Source organism: Cetorhinus maximus, chromosome 11 (genome assembly GCF_964194155.1).
Source record: "Cetorhinus maximus chromosome 11, sCetMax3.hap1.1, whole genome shotgun sequence".
Classification (NCBI taxonomy): domain Eukaryota; kingdom Metazoa; phylum Chordata; class Chondrichthyes; order Lamniformes; family Cetorhinidae; genus Cetorhinus; species Cetorhinus maximus.
Window position 1 is genome coordinate 13,161,511 of NC_135889.1, and position 27,562 is coordinate 13,189,072.

At 44.1% G+C, this 27,562-nt stretch overlaps 1 protein-coding gene across 1 annotated transcript in view; it reads left to right on the plus strand.

Moving 5' to 3' along the window:
• Nucleotides 1-27,562, plus strand: part of LOC144686400 (partitioning defective 3 homolog B-like) — an 877,073-nt gene that overhangs the window by 725,780 nt on the left and 123,731 nt on the right. The gene's annotated exons all lie outside the window — the stretch shown is intronic.

The window sequence follows — 27,562 nt, forward strand, 5'->3', positions numbered from 1 at the left end:
TAACACCTACGTGAAGCTCATTGTGATGTTTGTTATGTTAAAGGCTCTAAATAAATGCAAGCTGCTGTTGTTTTTGTTCCAATGGCTGGATCCATCCTTTAAATGAGGGGGGCCTGAAGGTGAAAGTCACTTTTTAAAGGGGGATGGAAGGTGGAAATCATTCTTGAAAGAGGAGCATGATGGTTGGAGTCATCCTTTGAAAGAGACTTCGTCAGCAGGAGGTAACTTCAAATCTATGAGAAATGCAAAGGTCACATTGGCATCTAGCAGCTGGAGAGCCCGTCCCCATTAAGTTTATTTTTTTTTGTTTTAAATAATTAAATTCTAACATATCGTGCTGTGAGGTTTTATGAATCCCATCGCTGTAAATCAGAGCTCTCTTGTGAAAAGTAGCCCCTCAGGTATAATGATGGACCTGATGCTGTAATGGTAATGCCTCATTTATATTCTTTGGATAGTACGTTTTGTCATAACTTAGGGCTGATTTCCCCCAGTCAACTGGACTCTAGTTTTGAAAGCTGCGTTTAGGTGACTCTTCAGAGTCCCATTTATGAATTGAAAAAACATGAATTGGGGCTGCTGTACCCTAGATTTTGTGTTATTGCTTAAGGTTATAACTACCAGAAAATGCTTTTTGCTCAGTACAATATTTGATCAAATATTTCCCATCTCCTCTTCCAAGGTGGAGATCATTCTAGGCAATGGTTCTGAGGACAATGACTACCTTTCAGGTCCCTTTCCCAAGTGCTTATTCTCTATTGTAAAACTGGATAATGATTGTAGGTCAATAATTCACAAAGATGATCTTTGCTTCATCTGAAGTCTCGATGTCCATTTTACAGCAAGGGGGCAGTGTGGGGGATAGACTTTGGGGTGGTGGCAGGATGCTTGAGGGTGCCACAGGATATTATATTTGGTTGTTCCCCCTTACCCAGCCTACTGAACCAGTTAAGGTCTCCGTTAATGCCCCTCTCCCACGCTGAATGGAAGTTTCCAGTCGATAGGCAGGTCCCATGCAGTGGCCAAGCCATGACCAGAGAAAGGAGATGGCCTTGCAATGACAGATTGATTTGAAACACACCCCCTGTCCCCCAAATCAATGATGAAAAATTACCACAGGTGCAACCGCAGCCCACTCTTTAGATAGGCTCCCCCCACAAAGGGGCACAGTTGTAATATGCCTTTAAGGGATAGGAGCATGGCATCACTAGAAAGGAAGTGTGTCATGTGATCTAGTTTAGTTTAACTTTTGCTTTTAAGCAGAGCACGCACAGTCAGCTCTGCTGCTTCAAGCTTTATACCTTTGTATAACTGTTCTCATGCCTAGCCTTAATAAATTAATCTACAACATGTTTACATAATCCCTTACGAGTGACTGGTGCCTTTATATCACCATAACAAACACAACATGGATTACGGCCGTGGTTCCTTCTAAACGACATGGTGCTCAGCCTGGTGGCAAGATTAAGCACAGGTACGACACAGTGAACAGTCTTAGAGTCACAGGTTTCGGAGTTTGAACATCAGCTGGAGACACAGCAGTGCATCCGCAAGACTGAAGGTTATGTGGATAGCACATTTTTAGATGTGGGCACTCCAAAGCTTGAGGAAGTGCAGTCAGAGAGGGAATGGGTGACCACCAGTCAGAAGAAGGGAGGCAGGCAGGTAGTCAGGAAAACCCCAGAGTGCATCTCACTCAAGACCGTTTGTCTGTGTTGGAAAATGGTGAGGGTGAAGGTTCCTCTGGAGTGTGCAGCCAGAGCCAAGTTTACAGCACTGTGGGTGGCTCAGCTGCACAAGGGGGGAGGAGCAAGAGTGCAAGAGCAATAGTGGTAGGACACTCAATATTGAGGGGTGCAGACAGGCACTTCTATGGCCAGAGATGTGACACCAGGATGGAGTGTTGCCTCCCTGGTGCCAGGGTCAAGGATGTCACAGAATGGCTGCAGGGCACTCTGAAGGGGGAGGGCGAACAGTCAGAGGTTGCAGTTCACATTGGTACCAACGACATAGATAGTAAGAGGAATGCGGTCCTGCAACAAGAATTTAGGGAGCTAGGTAACAGATCAAAAAGTAGGTCCTCAAAGGTTGTAATATCTGGATTACTCCCTTTGCCATGTGCTCGTGAGTAGAGGAGTAGGAGGATAGAGAGGATGAATGTGTGGCTGAAGAGATGGTGCAGGAGAGAGGGCTTTAGTTTCCTGGATCACTGGGTCTGTTTCTAATGAAGACGGGGCCTGTACAAGTCGGACGGGTTTTCTCCTAAACCAGAACAGGACCAACATCCTTGCAGGGAGGTTTGCTAGTGCTGTTGCGGAGGTGGTTTTAAACTAATTTGGCAGGGAGATGGGATACAGAGTGGAGGTACAGTAGGGGGTGATGCACAGCCAAAAACAGAACAGTAACTAAGTCAGCCTGGAAGGCAGAGCAAATGTATACCTGTTAAGACACAAGGGAATAATGCAAGGTTGGATTGCATCTATTTTAACGCAAGGATTCTTACAAGTAAAGCAGATGAATTGAGGGTGTTGATTAACACATGGGAATATGATATTATTGCTATCACAGAGACATGGTTGAGGGAAGGACAGGACTGGCAGCTCAATATTCCAGTGTATAGAATCTTCGGGCGTGACAGGGGTGGGTGTAAAAGAGGAGGTGGCATTGCACTATTGATCAAGGAGTCAATTATTGCAGTAAGAAAGGATAGTATCTTAGAAGGTTCCTCAAATGAGGCCATATGGGTAGAAATTAAAAGCAAAAGGGGGGCAATCACTTTGCTGGGAGTGTACCATAGGCCTCCAAACAGTCAGGGGGAGAAAGAGGAGCAGGTATGTATCCAAATCTCAGAGAAGTGTAAATATAATAGGGTAATAATAGTAGAGGATTTCAAGTTCCCCAATATTAACTGGGATAGTCTTAGTGTGAAAGGCTTAGAGGGGGCAGAATTCTTAAAGTGCATCCAGGAGAGCTTTTTGAGCCAGCATGTAGAATGCATCACAGCATTGCAGCATGCAAGAGAAGGGACGGTGTTGTATCTAATCTTAGGGAATGAAGCCGGGCAAATGGCAGGAGTATCAGTGGGGGGGCATTTTGGGGATAGCGACCATAACTTAGTAAGATTTAAGGTAGTTATGGAAAAGAACAAAGATGGACCAGAAATAAAGGTCCTGAATTAGGGTAAGGCCAATTTCAACATGATAAGACAGGATCTGGCCAAAGTGAACTGGGAGCAGCTACTTGCAGGAAAGTCTACATCAGAGCAGTGGGAGTCATTCAAAAAGGAAATAGTGAGAGTTCAGGGCCAACATGTTCCCGTAAAGGTGAAGGGTAGGACCTACAAGTCCAGGGAAACCTGGATGTCAAGAGGTATAAGGAAACAAAAGGAGGCTTATGGTAGATACAGGGGGCTGAAAACAGCGGAAGCCCTAGGGGAGTATAGAAAGTGTAGGGGGGTACTTAAAAAAGTAATTAGGAGAGCGAAGAGGGGGCATGAAAAAACACTTGCGGGCAAGATAAAGGAAAATCCCAAGGTATTTTATAAATATATTAAGGGCAAGAGGATAACCAGGGAAAGAGTAGGGCCCATTACGAACCAAAGTGGCAATCTATGCATGGAGCCGGAGGAAGTAGGTGAGGTTTTGAATGATCACTTTTCACCTGTGTTCACTGTGGAGAAGGACGATATAGGTGTAGAAATCAGGGCAAGGGAATGTGATAAACTGAAACAAATTAGCATTGAAAGGGAGGAGGTATTAACTGTTTTAGCAGGTTTAAAAGTGGATATATCCCCACTCCCAGATGAGATGTATCCCAGGCTGCTATGTGAGGCAAGGGAGGAGATCACAGGGGTTCTGGCACAAATGTTCAAATCCTCTCTGGCCACAGGAGAGGTGCTAGAGGACTGGAGGACAGCAAATGTGGTATCGTTATTCAAGAAAGGTACTAGGGATAAACCAGGTAATTACAGGCCATTGAGTCTAACATCAGTGGTAAGGAAACTATTGGAAAAAATTCTGAGGGGCAGGATTAGACTCCACTTGGAGAGGCAGGGATAGTCAGCATGGCTTTGTCAGGGGGAGATCATGTCTAACAAATTTGATTGAATTTGAGGAGGTGACTAGTTGTGTAGATGAGGGTAGTGCAGTTGATGTAGTCTACATGGACTTCAGTAAGGCTTTTAACATGGTCCCGCATGGGAGAATGGTTAAGAAGGTAAGAGCCCATGGGATTCAGGGAAATTTGGCAAATTGGATCCAAATTGGCTTAGTGGCTGGAGGCAGAGGATGATGGTCGAAGGTTGTTTTTACGATTGGAAGCCTGTGACGAGTTGTGTACCGCAGGGATCGATGCTTGGACCCTGTCTGTGGTGTATATTAATGACGTGAATATAGGAGGTATGATCAGTAAGTTCGCAGATAACACGAAAATTGGTGGTGTCGTAAATAGTGAGGAGGAAAGCCTTAGATCACAGGATGATATAGATGAGCTGGTGAGATGGGCAGAGCAATGGCAAATGGAATTTAATCCTGAGAAGTGTGAGATGGTACATTTTGGGAGGACTAACACGGCAAGGGAATACACAATGAATGGTAGGACTCTAGGAAGTGCAGAGGATCAGAGGGACCTTGGTGTACATGTCCGTAGACCCCCGAAGGCAGCAGCACAAGTAGATAAGGTGGTTAAGAAGGCATATGGGATACTTGCCTTTATTAGCCAAGGCACAGAATATAAGAGCAGGGAGGTTATCTTGGAGCTGTATAAAACACTAGTTAGGCCACAGCTGGAGTACTATGTGCAATTCTGGTTGCCACACTCTAGGAAGGATGTGATTGCACTGGAGAGGGTGCAGAGGAGATTCACCAGGATGTTGCCTAGGCTGGAGTGTTTCAGCTATGAAGTGAGACTGGATAGGCTAGGGTTGTTTTCCTTAGAGCAGAAAAGGTTGAGGGGGGACCTGATAGAAGTATACAAAATTATGAGGGGTGTAGATAGGAAGAAACTTTTCCCCTTAGCGGAGGTTTCAATAACCAGAGACCATAATTTAAGGTAAGGGGCAGGAGGTTTAGAGGGGATATGAGGAAAATTCTTTTCACCCAGAGGGTGGTCAGAATCTGGAACACACTGCCTGAGGGCATGGTACAGGCAGGAACCTTCACAACATTTAAGAAGTATTTAGATGGGCACTTGAAACGCCATAGCATACAGGGCTACAGGCCAAGTGCTGGAAAATGGAATTAGAATAGATAGGTGCTTGAAGACCACCATGGCCACGATGGGCTGAAGGGCCTGTTTCTGTGCTGTATAACTCTATAGCTTTATGAGATCATGCTACATGGCATGAAACGACCCTCAAAGTTTTGGTCAGACTGCAACGGAGTCGAAGCATCAGAGAGTGTTGAGAGCGCAGCATGCTGCTGTGGAGAAAAGCTTTGAAGGCACAGTGCCAGGATAGTGCTCAAGACTACTTACAGGTGTTAAGCACAGCCCCAATTGTTGATGCACTTATTGTAACACCCAAATTTAGCAAGACATGGAAGGTCTGGCCTTCTGCATGCACCAAGGAAATGCCCAGTTTTATGACAATTCTGCAAAGCGTGTGGCAGAAAGGGCCATTGGCAGTGACAGTGCACTAGGCCACAGGCTGATGCAGTTACAAAGAGCCGTGCACTGATCCAAACAGCATGTACACAACGGGCACCTTCAAGCAATACGACTGACCATCTGGTGTCCCGTAAGAAACATACACCTGAGGTGGTTGACAAATCAAAACATGACGAGCCAAAGAGTGGTGAACACATGTTTCACACTGTCAATCTCGTGGAAAACATAGATGCCATCACACCTACAATACGTTTGCCAAGATTCAAATTATCTGTCCTAAGAAAGCTGGCAACTACTTGTTATTGGCCAAGGTTGACATGGGGGCAAATGCCAACATACTATCCCTGCAAATTCTAAAAGACATGTATTTACAGACGTACAAAGTCTTAGCAAAATTTACTACTGCGCAACTTTCAGCATGCAACGGTTCACTTATTCCATGTGCAGGATTGATAGTCCTGAAATGCAAGTACAATCACTCCTCCTGTGTGTCCCAGATGTTCTACATCATGGAGACTAAAGGCCAAGAAATCGCATGTCTACCAGCATACCGTGACCTCACACCAGTAACAATCCATGAAGTTAGTCGGACATCATAAGGCAAATTACTCAAACTGCTCCTTTTGTCTCAGTTCATAACCTAACATTGAAATATCTGGAATGTTTTGACAAAATTGGCAGTTTTGAGGGAGCTGCAACATTACGTTTGCAGGGGAATGCAAGTCTGTCAATTGATCTGGTACATTTTTGCGCAATGCAAATACCAACAGCTACAAGAAGAAACGGCAAAAGATTCCACACTACAGAAACTGTGGAAAACCATCACTGAAGGATGGCCTGATTTAATTCAACATGTCCATAAACACGTGAGACAATTTTGGCCTGTTCTGCCGAAGGGCCATGGAGGCTCGAAACATTGACTGATTTCTTCTCCGCCGATGCTGCCAGACTTGCTGAGTTTTTCCAGGTAATTCTGTTTTTGTTTAATTTTGGCCTTACTGGGATGAGCAAGGCATCTCCCCGGGAGTCATTTTTAAAGGCAGGTAGATGATCATCTTTGTAATTTGATATTCTTCAAAACTTCATCACTCACACATGGGCATAGATCGGACAAGAAGACTCGCCAGAGAGATGGTCCATTGGCTGGGTATGAACAATGCCATTGAAGTTGTCGCCAAGAAGTGCAAGGCATGTCAACAGCATATGCCAAGTCAGCACAAAGAACCACTGATTCCACACGAAGTTCCTACCCATCCTTGGTCCAAAATCACATCTGACCTCTTTCATGTCCATGGCACTGACTTCATCGTCATTGTCAACTACTTTACCAAGTACCCCATTATTCGACAGTTACACAATATGTCAAGCACAACTGTCACGCACACTCTTAAGTGCTATTCTCAGTTTATTTGGTGCACCTAAAGACTTCATTGTGGTTAATGGTCTGCAATTTATAGGTAAGCCATTTCAGGATAGGTGTGAGAATTGGAATATCGATCACACTACCTCTTCTCCTCATTACCCTAGATCAAACGGCCTAGCTGAATGAATGATTTGGATGGTGAAATCCCTAATTATCAAATGTAGACAGACCAAGCAAGATCTAACATTGCAAAGTTACATTTGAGAGCTGCACTTTTAAGTGCAACTATTCCATCACCAGCAGAGCTCATGTTTAGCATACCAGTGCTTACTAAGTCATTACGCACAAAGGCACAATGGTGTAACTGAGGACAAACCAGATCCATTCCAGCTCCTCAACCACCATGCAGTCCTATTGCATCAAGGACTAGATCCCAAATGCAACCAGGAACATCCAAGAATAACAATCCCACAGATCACTGTGAGCAATTAAAGAATCTTCCAGACATAGTTACCATTACAAGACCTGGGTGTACGCTTTAGAGACTCATCTGTTCTATATGCTTATGTAATGGTAACTGAACATAAACATGTATTGTAAATAATTATACTTCTTTGGAACGGGGGAAAGCATCTTTAAAAAGAAAGGGGGATGTTGTAATATGCCTTTAAGGGACAGGAGCATGACATCACTAGAAAGGAAGTGTGGTATGCGATCCAGTTTAGTTTTACTTTTGCTTTTAAGCAGAGCACACACAGAGAGCTCTGGTACTGATTGTATAGTTGTTCTCATGTGCCTAATCTCAATAGATGAAACCAAAATATGTTTGCCCAATCTCTTATGAGCAATTGGTGCCTTTGTATCCTCCTAACAAACACGACAGGCACCTCCATCTTGAGGTACTTTCTCTCTCTCTCTCTCCCTCTCTCTCTCTTTCTCTCTCTGTCTCTCTCAATGCAGCTCTTTCAAGCTGGAAGGCCTCCAGTGTCAGGAGCTCTCCTACTGTCTTTAGTTGGATGGCGAGCTAGCCTGCTGGCCATTAATTGGCCTCTTCTAGAAAACAATTGTGGCAGGTGACTATTCCCGACAGGGTGCAAGGTCAGGGCTCACGTTTGGTCCCGATGGCAGGGTCCCAAACCCAAACAGAAAATCCAGCCCTTGGTGTCAGATTTTGTCAGATGAAACTACTGTGAAGCGTCCTGTGATGTCTTTAATCCTTCAAAAGTGCTATAGCAATGCAAGTTGTTGTTGTTGTTGTCTTGCTTGTTATCTTTTCCTCTCGGTTAACTTTATACAGTTTATGATGGTACATATTTACTAGTGAATGTTTCTATCTGAGCCGGCACTACTTGGAACTGTGAGGCATTAGTACAGTTTGTGTTGCTAACAAGTATCCCTTGACAGCACAAGGAACAATTTTCTAATCTACTAATACCACAAGTGGTTGGTCAACAGGTGGCCTTAAAGGACTCTAATTTGACTACAGTACTAGCCTTCTGCGTGGATGTAAAATACATGTGCTGTTGGCCAGCCACCACTCTAGCAGGAATGGTGAACTGGAGAAGGTAGTGCCATAGTTCAATCAAAATAGATGTCTGGGATCATGTTGCAATATTCATAGGGTTGCGGAAATGTCATAATCCGGGTGAATGTAGCTTCAGGCAGACAACAAGAGCCATGGAAAGCCGGATTGTGTTGTGTCCTTGACCACAACCCTCTGCCATTTATATTTTACACAGTGCTGTCAGAATTGGACAAGTCCAAGGGGTGAGATTTTCAGCCTTGAGCAGAATATGAAAAGCACCATTCCGTGCCATAAATGTAAACACGATTTAAAAATGAACAAACTGAGTCCAATGCTTGGGCCACAGATTACCAGTAATGCTAACATATTTAAGACACTTCTTTCATTTCCCTCTGTCTTTTTCTGACTCTGTCTTTTCTCTTTTACCACCCACATCTTTTTTTCTTTCATTACTTGCTAAAGCCATTAAAAAAAAGCATTCAGGATCCTTGACTTCACGAACGGCTATGCTGAGTAAAAAAACACAAAAGCTATGCTGAATCTTTCTAAATCACTCGTTAGGCCTCAGCCAGAGTATTGCATTCATTTCTGGATGCTAGGTTTTAGGAAGGATGTCAAGGCCTTGGAGAGGGCGCAGAAGAGATTTACTAGTATTGTACCAAGGATGAGGTACATCAGTTATGTGGGGAAACTGGAATTGCTTGCCTTAAGGCAGAGTAGGTAAAAGGGGAGACTTAATTGAGTTGTTCAAAATTATGAGAGGTTTTAATAGAATAGATGGGGAAAAACTATTTTCACTGGCAGGATGATTGATAACCAGATGATGAACATTTAAAATAATTGGCAAAAATGGTAGGAGAAAGCATTGGAAACATTTTGCTTTTATGACGTGGAAATGCGGAGATTTCTCATCAAGAGTTCTGCCGCATGAGTTTGCTGTAGGTGTCATTCAGTTTGCCATTATGTGCAACAAGTAACAGAAAGACTGTTTCTATACTTGATAGGTCAGATTAGGTGGATAATGGGTTACAACTCAGAAAGTGAGGATTTTACAGACTATACACTTGAGGTTAAACCTTTATGATTGTGTGTTCCCAGGTCAGAGTATAAGCCACTGGGAATGCAGAATCAGAAAATCACAATAGTGCAACCCATGATTTTCTGCCCAATTAAAAGTGAACACCAGAATATTAGGAGCGGCGTGCACATGGTGCCCAATTTGCACTATAGTGGGCAAGGTGCTACACCAGGTGACCTGAGTTCCAATCTGACTGTAGTAGCTGTGGAATTTAAATTGAATCAGATAAATCTGGAATAAAAAGCTGGTATCAGTAATGGCGATCATGAAACTAACGGATTGGCATTAAGAAAAAGTAACATCCTTTAAGGAAGAGAACCTGCCATCTGTAGTCTATCTGGTTTGCACGTGACCCCCAGACTCACTACAAGGTAGTTGACTTTTAACTACCCCCTGAAATGGACTAGCAAGCTACTCAGTTGCATCAAAACGACACGAAAAAAGGCCTAAGGATAAAACTGGGACTGAGCACCCTGCATCAATCTAGGCACCAAACATGACAAAGGCACACCCAGCCCAGTCGACCCTCTTCACTAAAATCTGGTTACCTGTGCCAAAATTGGGAGGGCTTTCCCACAAACAGCCTGACATAGTCATACTCACAGAATCATACCTTTCATCCAATGCCCCAGACTCCTCCATCATCACCCGTGTGTATATCCTTTCCCATTGGCAAGACAGAGCTACCAAAAATGGCAAGACTGGTATACAGTTGGGAGAGGGTTGCCCCGGATGTCCTTAGCATTGACCCTGGACCCCATGATGTCTCATGGCATCATGACAAACATAGACAAGGAAACTCCTGCTGGTTACCACCTACTGTCCTCAGTACTCTTTCATGTTGAGCAACACTTGGAAGAAGCACAGAGGGTCGCAAGGGCACATAACGTATGCTGGATGGGAGACTTCAATGTCCATCACCAAGATTGGCTTGGTAGCCATTAGTGCTGACTGAGCTGGCCGAGTCATGAAAGACATATCTGCCAGCAAAGTGATGAAAGGTTTGAGACTGCTGTCAAGCGGCACTTACCAGTAAACTGCTCACTAATGCTCAGTTTGGGTTCTGCCTGGAGCGCTCAGCTCCAGCCTTCATTGAATCAGTTGATTCAATTGAATCAATTGATCCAAACATGAGCCTGAATTTTACCTTTGGCTGGTGGCCACGATTGGCAGACCCGGGAAACGGGCCCCCGACCGCGATCGGCCCCCAACCGTGATTTCATTGTGCCTGGCCAATTAGCGGCCAGCCAGCGCGAAAATGTGCGCTGAAAAGCTCAGCGCTGCCGAGGTAGGGTCGGGAAGAGGGCGAGCGACGACATCACCGCGAGTGCGGGTGGGCGCTGCGGGGGAGCTCTCTGAAGCTGCAGACCTGAAAAAGCTAAATAAAAAAGGTTTAAAAAGCTGCAAAGAAAATAATCCGTGCATCACAATCACCTGAAAATATAACTGATAAAAATGCTGTCCCACAGATATTTATTTTTATTACATTTCATAGCAGAGGTTTCATCCCGCCCTTAATGAGGTTTGATGAAAAATGCAAAGGCCGCCTTCCGACTTCTGCGCGATCGGGCATAAAGTGGGCATGCGCCCACCCACCTGTGGGGCGTAAAATTCAGCCCATGGAGAAGAGTTGAATTCCAGAGGTGAAGTGAAAGTGACTGCTCTTGATATCGAGACCATATTTGACTGAGTGTGGCATCAAGAAACCCTGAAGTAAAATCGAAGTCAACAGAAATACCACCGCCGACATGTTCCCTCCGAGTTGCACACTCTCCTGACTTGGAAATAACGTTGCCATTTCTTCATTATAGCTGGGTCAAAATCCTGGAACTCCCTCCCTAATAGCACTGTGTTTATACCTGCACCACATGGACTGCAGCTCACCGCCACCTCCTTGGCATTTGGGGGTAGGCAATAAATGCTAGCCTTGCCAGCGATTCCCACATTCCATGAATGAACTGAGAAAAAAAGCTTTTGGTTGCTTTTCCTAATATCTCTTTGTGTGGCTTGGTGTCATATTTTGCCTGACTACACTCCTGCGCTTTGGTTTGGAATGTTTTACCACATTGCAGGTTCAAAATAAATTCAAATTGCTGTTGCTGAAGTGTGCTATCTCAGCCTCCTTTCTCCTAATATGTGTTGTACACAGCTCACAGTTCTACACAGATAGAAAATTCCTGCACATTACTTCTAAATTAATACGCATAACTGAGGTGCACAGATGCATTACTTCAAATGATAGATAATGCACACTATTTTCATTATTTAATTACTCATCAGGTAAGTTTACTGCTTTATGAAGCTCATTAATCAGTAAGTAACCAACATAATTCTTTCATTCCGCTACATGGAACTTTATGGTATTGATAATTAAACTATACATTACATTAGAATGACTTTAGATATCATTTCATCTGTTAGTCGCGGGTGGCAAATCAAGGAAGGCTTCGGGAATTCGAAAGTAATAGATTCACCATGACATTGATCATAAAAATATCACCCATCAGCAAGAATTTAGCAATGGCCAATCCTTCCCCATTTCCAAAACCACAGTAACGGATAAATTTGATTAATTGTAACAATCGCATGGAATAGCTGCTGTCATAAAATCATAGTAATATGATGCTCTACTTTATTTCCTGCCACCTCCCTCATTACTTTTGCAAATGGCTTATATTTAAATCAATTAAGGGTTGCATTAGACTAGCTCACTGTGTGACATCTTTCTAATAACAATTATTCTACATCTGTCCCCACCCGTGGAGTGTTCGCCCCTTTTCAATTTTCCTCGAGGCTTCTGAATCTCAGGGATTTTGACTTGAGGTGGGGTACAGTCCCAGCAGCTCTCTGCTAGTTTGTGTGTGAGCTCAGGCATTGTCAAACAGAGGAACCGGCCACCTAGCCCCTCAAGCCTGCTCTGCCATTCAGTTAGATCATGGTTGATCTGTACCTCAACTCCATTTACCCGCTTTCGCTCCAGATCCCTTGACTCCTGTGCCTTGCAAAAATATCTCAACCTCAGTTTTGGAGATTTCAATTGACTCACCACCCATAGCCATTTGGGGAAACGAATTTCTGGTTTCCATAACCCTTTGTGTTAAGTACACCACTCCTAAATGGCCACGTTCTAATTTTAAGATGATGCCCTTCACCCTGCTTTCCCCCACCAACAGAAATATCTAACCTATCAAATCCTTTAATAATTTTAACTACCTCCATTAGATCAGCCCTCAACCTTCTAAAGGCAAAGGAGTGCAAGCCCCATTTATGCAAACTGCCCTCGTGATTTAACCTTTCAAGCCCTGGTACATTTTTTCGTGAATCAGCTCTGTACCCCTTTCCAAGGTCAATATATCTTTCCTGAGGTGCGATGCACGTTCCAAGGCTCCTTCAGAGAAAGGTCAATATTTCACTAAATTTTTGATCACTTTCCGTTCAACCCATGGGAAACCATGAGAGTTAAGTGTGAGCCTGTTGACGCCAGACGGTCACATGTAAACGCCGCTGCTCAGGAATGAGAATCTTGACGTTTCCTCTGTACAAACCCTTCCCTTGCCTCCTACCCCTCGCCCCAAGCTCATTGGCAAATGTGGCCAACTACAGTGTCCATGCCATCCCTTGTATTTTCCATTTTGTCATAAAACGATTGCATTCTTTCCTTCCCTAAACATGAGAGTTGGTGCATCTTCCAGATGGCCAGCTCTTACCAGAGATGCTCTGTCACAGATTGCTAGGATGGACAAGAGAACAGTGGTGCTTGACTGATTCATGTTCTATTTTGCTCCATTGTGGTAGCAGAATGGCCCTGCCTTTGTACATCTCCTCTCTGTCCCTTCTACCTACCCTGTGTGGCCCCAACTGAGATTGAAAGCTCTAATGTGTATGTACATATTTACACAAAGGAAGTACACAGGTGCTCCTCTTGGTGTTTTCTTTTGTGCTATAGGTTCAGAGCCCTGGAAGAGGGGTGGGTGAGGGGTTGTTGGTGGTGGTGTTACCAGTAGTTAGCTTTCCTTACTATTCAGGAAGTGGCGTATGGCATGTGGTGCTGCATAATTAAGGGGGAAGGGCAAGAGAAAAAAGTCTGAACTTTTCCATATGATCTGTATGAAAGAAAAAGCAATTTGCTTTGATAATATTCCTTTCATGGCCTCAGGATTTTCCTATGCACTTTACGGCCAATAAGGTATTTTTGAAATGTAGTTATTGGTGTAATGTAGGGGAATGTGCATACAGGAAGATCCCACAAAATAATAATGTGATAACAAACAGACAATAGGTTTTGGTGATGTTCGTTGAGGGATAAATATTAGCTAGAACACTGGGGAGAATAATCTGATTTTCTTTAAAATAGTGATGAAGATTTTTTTTACATCCACTTGAGGAAGGAGAGGTCCTCGCTTTAACATTTCATCTCACAGTGCATGTGTAGTGCACCAAAATATCAGCTTAGATTTTATGCTGAACCCACACCTTATAAATACTGTGGTTACAAGAGCAGGTCAGAGGCTAAGAATTTTGCGGCGAGTAACTCACTTCCTGGCTCCCCAAAGCCTGTCCACCGTCTACAAAGCACAAGTCAGGAATGTGATAGAATACTCTCCACTTGCCTGAATGAGTGCAGCCCCAACAACACCCAAGAAGCTTAACACCATCCAGGACAAAGCAGCCAGCTTGACTGGCACCCCATCCACAAACACTCACTCCCTCCACCACCGATGCACAGTGACAGCAGTGTGTACCATCTACAAGATGCACTGCAGGAACTCGCCAAGGCTCCTTAGGCAGCACCTTCCAAACCCACGATTGCTACTATCTAGAAGGACAAAGGCAGCAGACACATGGGAACACCACTGCCTGGAAGTTCCCCTCCAAACCACTCACCATCCTGGCTTGGAAATATATCACCGTTCCTTCACTATCACTGGGTTAAAATTCTGGAACTCCCTCCCTAACAGCACTGTGGGTGTACCTACACCACATGGACTGCTGCGGTTCACAAAGGCAGCTCACCACCAGCTTCTCAAAGACAATTAGGGATGGGCAGTAAATGCTGGCCTTACTAGTAGTGTACATATCCCATGAAAGAATAAATTAAATAAATGAACATAGCAAACTGTTGACAGCTCAAAAAGGTTATTAAAGGATTAGCCGCCTTTGATGTTGGAATATAAATACAAGTATGTTTGTTTTTAAGGGATTAAGTACTTAAGGGGATTTAAATGTTTTTAATAGGCTTTCCTGACTAGGAGTTTCTTTTTACTATAGTTAAAGGGTGTAATAGATATTTGGAACTTTATTTTATTTCACCTCAATTTGGCTCCTGAGGTTTGCCCATGGTGGATATTTGGTGAGTTGGCATGGAGGGTGTAAAGGCAAAGTGCAATGGATGGGTTGGCATGAGTTGGCATTAAGTTGGCATGGGGACTATAAGGAGCTATGGGAGTAGGTGGAGGGCTTGGGTTGCATGGAGGGCATGGGGGGGCCACTGGGGGTGATGGGGGCATAGGTTGGCATGAGTGCCATGAATGGTACATGGGGAGTCGATGAGGGAGTATGAGGGTTGAGGGCTAGAGAGCCTAATATTTAACAAATCAACTGGAGTTCCAAAGAACTGAGGCAGACCGTTTATTGGCCGGCTTTGGCACTAAGCAGCTCCTGTAGCTGCCTCTGATCTGCATCTGTGGACAATGGACTTCACCCCGCACCCACACCTGCCCCTCCACTCAAAGCGAGGATCCCACCATTCAGGTGAATTTATCCTGAAGCAGGTTATCAAGCTGGGAGATTTTCCAATTCCCGCTACCCGACTCTGGAGAGAAAATCCAGGTCTAAATCTTGTTATATTGGGTTAACTCGTAAAGTGTCATTTCAAGTCTTTCCAACTTTTTCCATGGAAATAATAAAAGTGAATGCTGGAAGTATGAGGTGTAGACAAAATCATGATTTTCATTTGTTGCAACCCAACATTTATTTTTGGTAAGAAGTATCTAAGCTGAGAGTGAGTTGATAGCTCTGCAATAAGCGGAAGATTGTATGGATTGTACCTTCTTAACTATTGCAACACAACTTTTACTCCTCAAAAAAATTAGAACTTTTTTTTACTACTTTTTCAAGAAAAATTTACATTATTTAAAAGGTATTTTTTCCAGATTTATGGTTTTGGAAAAGAAATAGTTTATAAGATATTGAAATAATAAATTGTCTCTGTGCTAATTGCCTTGTCCTGACATCTTCATGTTAAGCCATTGCTGTTACAGAGACAGCAAGGAAGCCTCTGGTAGATATTCCAGGCTAAGTCACAAAACAGCATTGTGACAATCCCCAGTAGCTCAAAGGGTAAAGGCATTGCATTATTTTCTCCACTACCAACCGTATCCTTAAACCCATTCCATTCCCCCTTCACCCTCATCCCCAGTGAGCAATGTGAAGGGCTCATCAACTTCTGTTCAGCTAGTTCTGCTGCCTTTCTTTCCCTTTCCCTTCCCCAACAAGTGAAATTTCACTTTTGACACCCTTCCCTCTAATTCTATCCAGCTCTCTCTCTCTCTCTATCTAGTTTCCCTCCTATCCGTACTCTGGGCACATCTTATCATGAGGCCACCTCCCTTAACTTTACTCCTACTAAACTGCTGACCACACAATGTACTTCCCTGACAACATACGTTCTGTTTTATTTTTGGAATACATCAGGCAATTAGATGTGCGGTTCCTTAAAATTTTTTTGCATGGCCTCACATGTGCGGGAACTGAAAGGAGCTGAAGTGGCCTGCTTAGGAACTTTCCAGTTGCAACTTGACCAGGCAACTTGGAGAGGACACTTCTTCCTGGCCCCTGTACTAGCTGTCATTGTACATTGTTCAAACCAACCTCATTACCTCTTCTATATCAGTCTCTCTCTTCTTGCAAACTACTCTTGGACAGACGCAGGCTCCTGGCATTAGCTGAGCCTGATGGATGCCACATGTGATTAAAGTTCATATTTTTATTTCGAGTATAATTTCTAACCTCCCGTTCCTCTTAAGTTCTTGAACATCTTGTCTCCTAAATTTATGCCTATCTCTCCAACAACTGCCTGTTTGAATCTTTCCAGTCAAGTTTCCACTCCTCCCATAATACCAAAATGATCTTAACCAATGTCATGTAAACCAATCTATGACTGTAAACATGGTGCTTTGAACTCTTTGATACAGTCATCCACACCATCCTCTTCCATAGCCCTCACTTGCTTCCACTCTTACCAATCTGATCATAGACAGAGTAACTCCAAAGATGGCTTCTCTTTCAGTGCTCTTGACGATTACCTCCAGACTGTCCCCAGGATCCATCATTTGTTCTGTTTTCTTTTTCATCCACATGCTTCCTCTTAGCAATGTCATCTGCAGATACACTCATTGATAATAGCTAGTCCTACCTCTCCAACACCTCTATGCTGTCACCAAACATGGTCTCTCCTGCATGGTTGAGAATCCTGCTGTTGATAGCTGTTCATGGTCAGGTAAAGAATGGCTAGGGTGACGTAATGGAATGTTGCTAGTAGCAGTAAAATCATACCTTCAGTCCAAAACAATGGGAGAAAAATATTCATTAGATCAATTAGTCGTAACCAGTAAGTTCTGTAAGAATAACAACGCCAACTTGCATTTATATAAAGCCCTTCGCAGGAGCACTATCTGACAAAATTTGACACAAGCCACATAAGGACATGTGACAAAAGAATATGTTTTGAGGAGCATCTTAAAGGACAAAAGAGGGAAGGCTTAGGGACAGACTTCCTGAGTTTAGGGCCTAGGCGGATGAAAGCTTGGGAACCTGTGGTGGGGAGGAAGCAAATTGGGGAGGCACAGGAGGCCAGAATTGGAGGAATGCAGAGATCTCAGAGGATTGTAGGGCTGGAGGAGGTTGCAGCAATAGAGAGGGTGAGGCCATGGAGGGATTTGAACAAGAGAATGAGAACTTTAACTTCAAAGCATTGCTGGATCAGTAACCAATGTAGATTAAAGGGCACAGGCATGATGGGTGAATGGCACTTGGTGCAAGTTACAGTGAAAATAGCAGCTTAAATTTGTGCCATCAGTGTGATCCTTGATGTGATTTGATATGATTGACCATATAATCCTCCCCCAACACCTGCCCTACATTGTCCAGTGGGCGGGATTGTACTCGCCTGGTCCCATTCTTATCTATCCGACTGCAGCCAGGGAATCACCTGAAATAGCTTCTCTTCTCACTCCCATACGGTTACATCTGGAGTTCCCTAAGGCTGTATGCTTGACCTCCTCCTATTTCTCATCTACATGCTGCTCCTCAGCAACATTACCTGAAAACACAATGCCAGGTTACACAGGGTACCATGGTGACACTCATCAGCTCTTGACTGTCCGATATGCAGGATTAGATGAGCAGAAATTTCCTCCAGCTAAATACTGGGAAGATCGAAGCTTCTCTCCCTGGCCATCATATCCATCCCTTTCCCTGGCAACTGTCTGAATCTCAGTCATACTGTTTGCAATCTTGGTATTGTGTTTGAATTTATGTGAGCTTCCAGCCACGTATGTGCTCCAACAACCAGACTACCTACTTTCACCTACCTCTGTAACACCCCAGGCTCTGCCCCTGCTTCAGCTCATCTGCTGCTGAAACCCTCATCCACCTCTAGACTTGACTATTCCAATCCTCTCCTGGCCTGCCTCCCATATTCCACTCTTCAAAATGTGGTGTTCATCCAAAGCTCTGCTCATATCTTAACTAACACCAAGTTCCATTCACCCATTACCCCTGTGCTTTGCTGACCTGTGGGTTGCGCCCCCCGCCCCCCCCCCCCCACCCCCAAGGGTAGCAACACCTCAATTTTAAAATTCTCATCCCTTTTTTCCAATCCCTTCATGGCCTCTGCCCTCCCTATCTCTGTAACCTCTTGAGAGACTTACAAGCACCCAAGATCTCTGCACTCTTCCAAATCTGGCCTAATTCCACATCCCTGATTCTATTCACTCCCCCACTGACGACCAGCTTTCAGCTGCCTAGGTCCTAATCTCCAGAATTCTATCCCTAAGCCTTTCCTTGACAATGCTGCTGTGAAGCACCTTGGGATATTTTGCTTTGTTTATAGTGGTGCTGTATAAATGCAAGTGGTTGTTGTGATTTTTCAACATGAATGAAAGATAGGTTTCCCATTTTAAATTGCTGATTAACGTCGGTTTGTAGCGAGCATGCTCTCTGTGTGCTGGCTGGCTTGGTCCCTGGTTCCATTTCAAAACCCTTTGCTGCCAGGCAGCCATCCAGCCTGCTGTTCCTCTCCCAAACTCCCTGTGACAGCTTGTTTATATCCCCATACTTCTGTTTGTCAGCCTGCACGCACATCACATCATCCTTGGTTTAGATTACACTGCCTTGCTGCGGAATGTGTTTAATTTGCACCTAATCTCGGACAGTGTGTGGAATTTCAGGGGCACCTCCAGTCATGGGTCAGACCTTGGTTTCACCGTCAAAATCCCCATTACCTTTCAAATATCTGAGCCCTAAGTTCTGGAATTCTCATCCTGAACCTCTCTACCTGTCTCTTCTCATTTAAGATGCTCCTTAAAACCTACCTCTTTGGCCAAGTTTTTGCCCTACGGTACTGATGTCTACGTATGTGGCTGAGAATCAAATTTGGCCTGATAATGCTCCGGTGAAGTACTTTTGAGATGCTCAACCATGTTAAAGCCTTACACAAACCCGTATTGCTGTGTTTTTCTTTACTTTCTTTAAGCAAACAAGTTCATTGAAAAGACGGAAACCAACTGCTTGAGTTGTTCCTCAAGCCCTCAGAAGTTCGGAATAAACAATCGTGTAATATTTTCAACAAATTGGAGGGAATGGGGTCTTTTTCTTTCATTGTGGAATGGAATAATTGCACCATTGGGTGACAATCTCGCGTTTGCATCAGAGGGCTGTGAGTTCAAGTTCCACCCCAGACCCTTGGGCCAGGATTTTTCAGTCAGCATGCGGGGGCGGGCCTGACAGACTGGTGCATAAAACACTGCGCGATGACGTCGGGCGTGCGTCCCAACATCATCGCGATGTTTCGTTCGGCGGGTGCGCACCGGAGCCGACTGCGTGCCTGCTGATATTTAGAAGACCCATTAAGGCCGTTAAGGAAGTAATTAAGGTCAACTTTACGCTGACCGTCCAACCTTACAGTTGGCGGGCAGGCGAAAAGGCCAAGCGGCCTTTACATTTTTTAGGAAACCTCATCCACGAGCGGGATGAAGTTTCCTAAAGCTTTAATGAATTAAATTTTAAAAACTTCCGAAGTGTAAAACCATGTCCCATCTCATGTGACACAGTCACATGAGGGGACATGTTTAATTAAATTTTTAATCCATTCATTTATTTATTTCAAAAGCGCTTCAATCTCCCTGAGGCAGCTCCGTGCCTCAGGGAGATTGAAGCGCTCTTTTGAATGCATGTGCAAAAGAGCACTGGCCCCGACTCTCCCTCCTCCCCCCCCACCCCACCCCCCACCCCCCCCCCCCCCCCCCCCCCCCGCCCGCACGGGTAGCGCTGAGCACTACCGCTCGTGTCTTACGCTGGGTGGGCCTTAATTGGCCCGCCCGCGTAAAATGGCGGTGCGGAGCCGTTCGCGGTCAGCTCTGCAACCACCCGCTCCCGCTGAGCCCGCCCAATGCGGGAAAATTTCAGGCCTTGGACAGATAATTAAAGGCTGACACTTCAGTGCAGTACTGAAGGAGTGCTGCACTGTCAGAGGTGCCATCTTTGGGATGAGACAAAAGCCCTGTCTGGGGCCTCAAATGGATGCAATTAAGACCCCATGGTAAAATTTCAAAGAAAAGTGTGTCCCGGACAAAATTTACCCATTAAACAACATCATCAAAACAGATTGTGTCATTATCACACTATTGTTTGTGGGAGCTTGCTGTGTGTAAATTGACTGCCACGTTTCCTATATTACAACAGTGACTGCACGTCAAACGTAATTTTTTGGCTGAAAAACACTTGGTCATCAGGCAGTTGTGGGAATTAATTGAGCTTTGACACAGGATGGGGCAGTACTGAGGGCTCATATTCTTGGGCGGTAGTCATCCATTTACTGTAAAGTCAGTAACAATCTGAAGAGAAGGGCCCATTCTGTTCAGTTTTATGTTCTTCCTGAGAAGGTCTGTGCTTTTGAAGAATCTCTTGGGGGAGGATTTCCCCCTCGTCGAGTGGATGTGATGGGTGGGCCCGGGAAGGGCCGCAAAACTGACCACCACCCGTGATCAGGGCCATGACCATGATTTCACGCTGGCTGGACAATTAACGGCCAGCGAGCGTGAATCGCGCGTTGCAACGCAGAGCACTGCCGGGGCGGGGGCGGCAGGAGGGCGAGCACGGACATTAGCGCCTGCACGCGGGTGTGCGCACTAAAAGCTCCCTGAAGACACAGAGCTGCCTCAGGGAGCTGAAGATTTTAAAAACATAAATAAAGAACTTAAAAATGTTTAAAAACATGCCCATCATGTGACTCTGTAACATGAGCAGGGGCATGTTATGGATGCAATTTAAACATGTGTGGGTGTGGTATGTATGTATGTGGTGTATATGTGTGTGTGTGTGGTGTACGTGTGTGTGTAGGGGGTGTGTGTGTGGTGCATGTATGTGTTTGTGTGGTGTATTTGCATGTATGTATGGTGTGTATGCGTGTGATGTCTATGCGTGTGTGTGTCTGTGGTGTCTGTGTGTGCAGGTGTTGTGTGCTAGTGTGTATGTGTTGTGTCTGCGTGTGGTATGTGTGCATGTGTATGTGCATGTGTTTGTACATGCGTGTGTGCACACATGTCTATGTGGCATCTATGCATGTGTGTGGTGTCTATGCGTGTGTGTGTGGTGTCTACACGTGTGTGTGTGTGGTGTCTACGCGTGTGTGTGTGTAGTGTCTACGCGTGTGTGTGTAGTGTCTACGCGTGTGTGGGTGTGGTGTCTATGTGTGTGTGGGTGTGGTGTCTATGCATGTGTGTGCATGTGTGTGATGTCTAGGCGTGTGTGTGGAGTCTAGGCGTGTGTGTGTGTGGTGTCTGTGTGTGTGTGTGGTGTCTATGTGTGTGTGTGTGTGTGGTGTCTGTGTGTGTGTGTGTGTGGTGCCTATGCGTGTGTGTGTGTGTGTGTGGTGCCTAGGCGTGTGTGTGGTGCCTAGGCGTGTGTGTGGTGCCTAGGCGTGTGTGTGGTGTCTAGGCGTGTGTGTGGTGTCTAGGCATGTGTGTGGTGCCTAGGCGTGTGTGTGGTGCCTAGGCGTGTGTGTGGTGTCTAGGCGTGTGTGTGGTGTCTAGGCATGTGTGTGGTGTCTAGGCATGTGTGTGGTGTCTATGCGTATGTGTGTGGTGTCTATGCGTGTGTGTGTAGCGTGTGGTGTCTGTGTGTGTGTGTGTAGCGTGTGGTGTCTATGCGTGTGTGTAGCGTGTACACCATCTATGTGTGTGTGTGTAGCGTGTATACTGTCTATGTGTGTGGTGTGTATGCCGGTGTGTGTGTGGTTCTGTGTGTAGTGTGTGTGGCGGTGTGTGTGTGGTGTCTGTGTGTGTGTGGTGTGTGTGCGTGGTGCGTGTGTGTAGTGTATGTGCGTGGTGTCTATGTGTGTGGTGCCTATGCGTGTGTGTGTTTGGTGTGTATGCCTCTGCTAATGTGTAGGGTCTATGTGTGTGTGTGGTAACTATGTCTGTGTGTTTGTGTGTGGTGACTATGTCTGTGTGTTTGTGTGTGGTGACTATGTGTGGTGTCTATGTGTGTGCGTGGTGTGTATGCATCTTGTTACTGCATGTGGCTAGTTGCTATGTCTATCTGACTATTTGTTGATACTGGACAGTTGTCTTTGTTGGTAGGCACACGTGTGCTTATTTATTTTCTCTGCCTGTGGTGTTGCTGAGTGCTTTCCGACACTTCATCCTGTTCAAGGGTTTGCTTTATGCTGGGGAAGTTTTGAATTCGTCTAGTACCACATATGAAGTTATATTTCCAGCATTTTTTGTTTTTAAATAAAGTTATGTCCATGTTTCCGTTATCTGAAGCCATGAATAGTAATGCATCTCAGTGTTCTGCTTTAGGACTTAACCACCAAATAGGGAACAATGTTAAGAACAGCCCATTCCAAACTGCCAGGTCCAAAAACAATAAATCCGCCCCTACATCCCTCTGAGATCTCTGCAGTTTCTGGCCTTATCCGCATCACCAATATCCTTCACACCATCATTGGTGGCTGTGCTTTCACGTGCCCAAGGCCTAATCTCTTAATTCCCTCCCTAAACCTCTCCGCCTCGCAAAACTCTTTCCTCCTTTAAGATGGTCTTTAACATGTACCTCTTTGACCAAGCTTTCTGTCACCTCTTATAACAGCTCCTTATATGAACATAGAAGCAAGAGTAGGCCGCTCAGCCCATCGAGCCTGCTCGGCCATTTAATACGATCATGGCTGATCATCCACTTCAATGGGGGGCTTTTTCCTACACTATCCCCATATCCCTTTGTGTCATTGATATTTAGAAATCTGTCAATCTCTGCTTCAAACATACTCAATGGCTGACCATCCACAGCCCTCTGGGGTAGAGAATTCCAAAGATTCACGACCCTCTGAGTAAATAAATTTTCCTCATCTCAGTCCTAATGGCTTCCCCCTTATTTTGAAATTGTGTCCCCAGGTTCTAGACTCCCCAACCAGGGGAAACATCTTACCTGCATCCACCCCGTCTATTCCTTTAAGTATTTTAAAGGGTTCAATGAGATTACCCCTCATTCTTCGAAACTCTAGAGAATACAGGCCCCGTTTCCCCAATCTATCTTCACAGGATAGTCCCACCATCCCATGAACAAGGCTGGTGCACCTTCACTGCACTCCCTCTATTGCAATAATATCCTTCTTAAGGTAAGGGGACCAAAACTGCACACACTACTCCAGGTGCGGTCTCGCCAAGCTTCTGTACAATTGAAGCCAGACTTTGTTGCTCCTGTACTCAAATCCTCTTGTGATACATGCTAACATATCATTAACCTTCCTAATTGCTTGCCACACCTGCATGTTAGCCTTCAGTGACTTATTGACGAGGACACCCAGGTCCCTTTGTACATCTACACTTTCTAATCTCTCACCGTTTAAGAAATACTCTGCACATCTGTTCCCCCTACCAAAGTGGATAACCTCACATTTTCTACATTATATTCCATTTGCCATGTTCTTGCCCACTCACTAAGTCTGTCCAAATCTTCCTGTAGGCACTTTACATCTTCCTCAAAACACATTCCCACCTAACTTTGTGTCACCCGCGAACTTGAAAATATTACATTTGGTCCCCACATTCAAATCATTGATATATATTGTGAGCAGCTGGGGCCCGAGTACTGATCCTTTGTAGTACCCCACTAGTCTCAGCCTGCCAATGCAAGAATGATCCATTTATTCCTACTCTCTGTTTTTTGCCTGTTAGCCAATCTTTGATTCATGCCAGTATATTATCTCCTATCCCATGTGCTTTAATTTTGCTAACCAACCTCCTGTGGAGGACTTTATCAAAGGCCTTCTGAAAATCTACTGGCTCTCTTTTATTAATTCTGTTAGTAACATGCTCAAAAATCTTCCAACAGGTTCGTCAAACATGATTTCCCATTCATAAATCCATGCTGACTATGCCCAATCAGATCATTATTATCTAAGTGTCCATTTATCACATCCTGTATAACAGATTCTAGCATTTTCCCTACTACTGATGTAAGTTTTATTACTTTTTTTTACTTTTTTTACTGATGTAAACCTGTTGGTCTGTAGTTCCCTGTTTTCTCTCTCCTGCCCTCCTTGTGACATTTGCTACCTCCCAATCTGCAGGAACTGTTCCAGAATCCATAAGAATTTTGGAAGATGATCACCAGTGCTTTCACTATCTTTCAACACTCTGGGATGTAGAATATCAGATCCTGGGGGCTTATCAACCTTCAGTCCCCTTGCTTTCTCCAATACAACCTTCTTTTACTAATACTAATTTCCTTCAACTCCTCACTCTTCCTATTCCCTTGGATCTCTAATTCTGGGAGATTGCTTGTATCTCCCTCAGTGAAGACAGACACTAAGTAATCATTTAGCTAATGTGGCTCCATGTTTACTTTTATATAATAACCTTTCTGTGAAGTGCCTTGAAAAATTTGACTACCCTAAATGCAGTATATAAATTGAAGTTGTTGTTGCTGTAACAGTTTCTGTATGAGTGCTTGTGAATATGTTGTGCTTTGTGGCAGCTGCGCTCACCCCTATCCTTGTCATGCTCCTCCCTGACATCAGATGATATCTTTAATAGCAGCAGTCCCAATGTCATGACAACAAATTATATTTCTTTCAGCGCATTAGGCAATAACTGAAAGCACAAGTATTATTTTGGTGACAAATTTGTAATAGGATTTTCCAAATGTCTAATCTAATACCCATTAAAGATGCCGCTTCCATTTTTTTAAATATAAAACATGTTTTATTGATGCCTACATATAGTTTTGAATGTTTCCAATGCTCACTTCTCCGAACTATAAGTGCAGTCATTGTGAATAAGGATGAGATACAATTTATTGATTTTTCCTTGACATTATAGAATCTTAAGCACAGGAGGCCATTCGGCCATTGTGCCTGTGCTGACTTTTTGAAAGAGCTATTCAATTAGTCCCCCTCCCTTTAGCCCTGCCTATTTTTCTTTTTCAAGTATGCATTACATTCTATTTTGAATGTTATTATTGAATCTGCCTCATTTGTTGTTTTCCTGTCTCAAATTGATATTCAAGTGCAACATAATAATCCCTGAGTTACTCGGACCCTGTAACTATCATGCCAGTGTAGGTAGGCAAGCATCAAAGATAAATTACGAAGCCTGCTGTGTTACATAGACATGCCATTTGTCTTTGGGGACAGAGGGAAACAATCTAGATCTCTTCCTGCGAAACAAATGAATAGAGTAGGCAAAAGGGTGGACACTACAGCTTCCTTTCACCCCTCGCCCCATCCCATTGCAACCCCAGATAAAGATGATTGTCATTGTCTCAGTTTAAGAATGCAGCTCATTATCAGAACTTCTGACTCGGACGGAGTAAATTTGCACATGCACCATCCCATCGACCTCTAAAAGGCAGGAAATTTGGAGCTGTAAGGTTCACTGGGTCAGATCAGTATTTTGTGGGAGTGAAGAAGTAGCGTCCAATCCCAAAACTATTCAGGGCAAGTAAGCAAGAGGAAAGTGTCGTGAGGTTGTATATTGTCTCATGAGGAGGTCTAGAGCTTGTATGGTTGAACGATAACTGTCTATTAATGACACACAACTATGTACAGGATACAATCCTGACTAGGTGTTATCTTCAAGCCGACTTCTACCAGACTCACTACTATACTCCACTGCTCCCTTGTGACTCTCTGCACCACAATGTGGGTAGTACTGTTTCCCCAATGCCACATTAACCCTTACAGTCCCAAACACCTTAATACTACATAAATTTTATAATGAGCTATGAATTATGGTAAAATTAATATTATGGTCTTAGGCATTATAATGTTTGCAGCAAAGTACTAAAGTAAATTTGCAAAGTGTGTGACAATAATGGAAATCACAATGTTCATGATCTTGTCCGGTTAACTTTTAAAGGCAGTCTTTGGATAGTCGTGGGATCAGCTTGTTGTTCTTGACAAACATGGGAGTGGGGGAGGGGGCATGAGGAATGGAGGGATGGTGGTGTCACTTGTTGTGAAAATGAAAGAAAGAAGAAAGACTTGAATATCTACAGCACTTTGTTCCTGGGTGTTTAGTCACTGTAGTAACGTAGAAAACATGGCAGCTAATTTGTACACAACAAACAGCAATGTGTTGATGGCCCGATAATCTGTTTTCGTGATGCTGGTTTAATGTTCCACCTGAAAGACGACATCTCTGCCGGTGTATGCACGTACAACATGGGTACTGCAAGGCCTGTCAGTCTGGTGGCCCACTCGCATGCATTAGCAACTTGTTAAATTGTTATGCTAACGCTGCTCATGCCCTGGGGAACTTCAGTGACGGATGGAACAGCTCCTTGGAACACAAAGACTTAGAATCTACTTGTTTTGATGTATGACCACCATGGCTGAATCAGGCCTTCACCCCAGTCAAAGTCGCAAGTTGTGAGCGTGGGTTGTGTGGAAAGGATGGATCATCACTTGTTATATGATGTGATTATGCCTTCAAGTCCCACCACCAGGAACTTGAATGCAAAATCCCGATTAACACTCCCAATGTAGTACTGAGTTTGCCATTCAGAGATGTTAAACCAAGGCCTGCTGCCCTCTTAGGTGGACATAAATTATGCCATAGGAGTATTTTGATGAAGAGCAGGAGGGTTCTTCCCTGTATCCTCAGCAACATTCATCCCTTAACCAACATCACTAAAACAGGCTATCTGGTCATTAACACTGCTGATGTCCTGAGGTCGTGAAAGGCATGATATAAATGAAACTTCATTCTTTCTTTCCTTCTATATGTCCTTAACTGTTTCTGATCTCACCCAGGATCATTTATGACTCCTAATCATGAGAGATAATAGTAGAAACGTGGCAATAGGGCAGCTTTATGTCCACTTGGCTGGGGAATGATGCATTGCGTGGAGATAATTAAAGAGAAAAGATGAAATGCCTTGAAAGCGTTCAGTAAATGCATTCCTTTCAAATTGTTTCCAATATAAATGAAGTGTAAAACTCTACTCATTGAATTCTAGCGAACAAGATAAGGTGGGGCAGAGGGGGATCGTGGAGCATTTATTGAAATTTGGGATATTTATAACCAAAAAAATGTTCCTTCGAGGAATCATTTTATTGTCAAGCATTTGAATTATCCACATCCTACTGAATCGACAGGAAAAAATGTTTATTTTTTTTCAAATCTCGTAAAATGTAAGTTTATATAGGGGAATTAAGGAAATGTAATCAAAATTGCCATGTTTGCTCAGAGGGAGAGCTAAATGACAC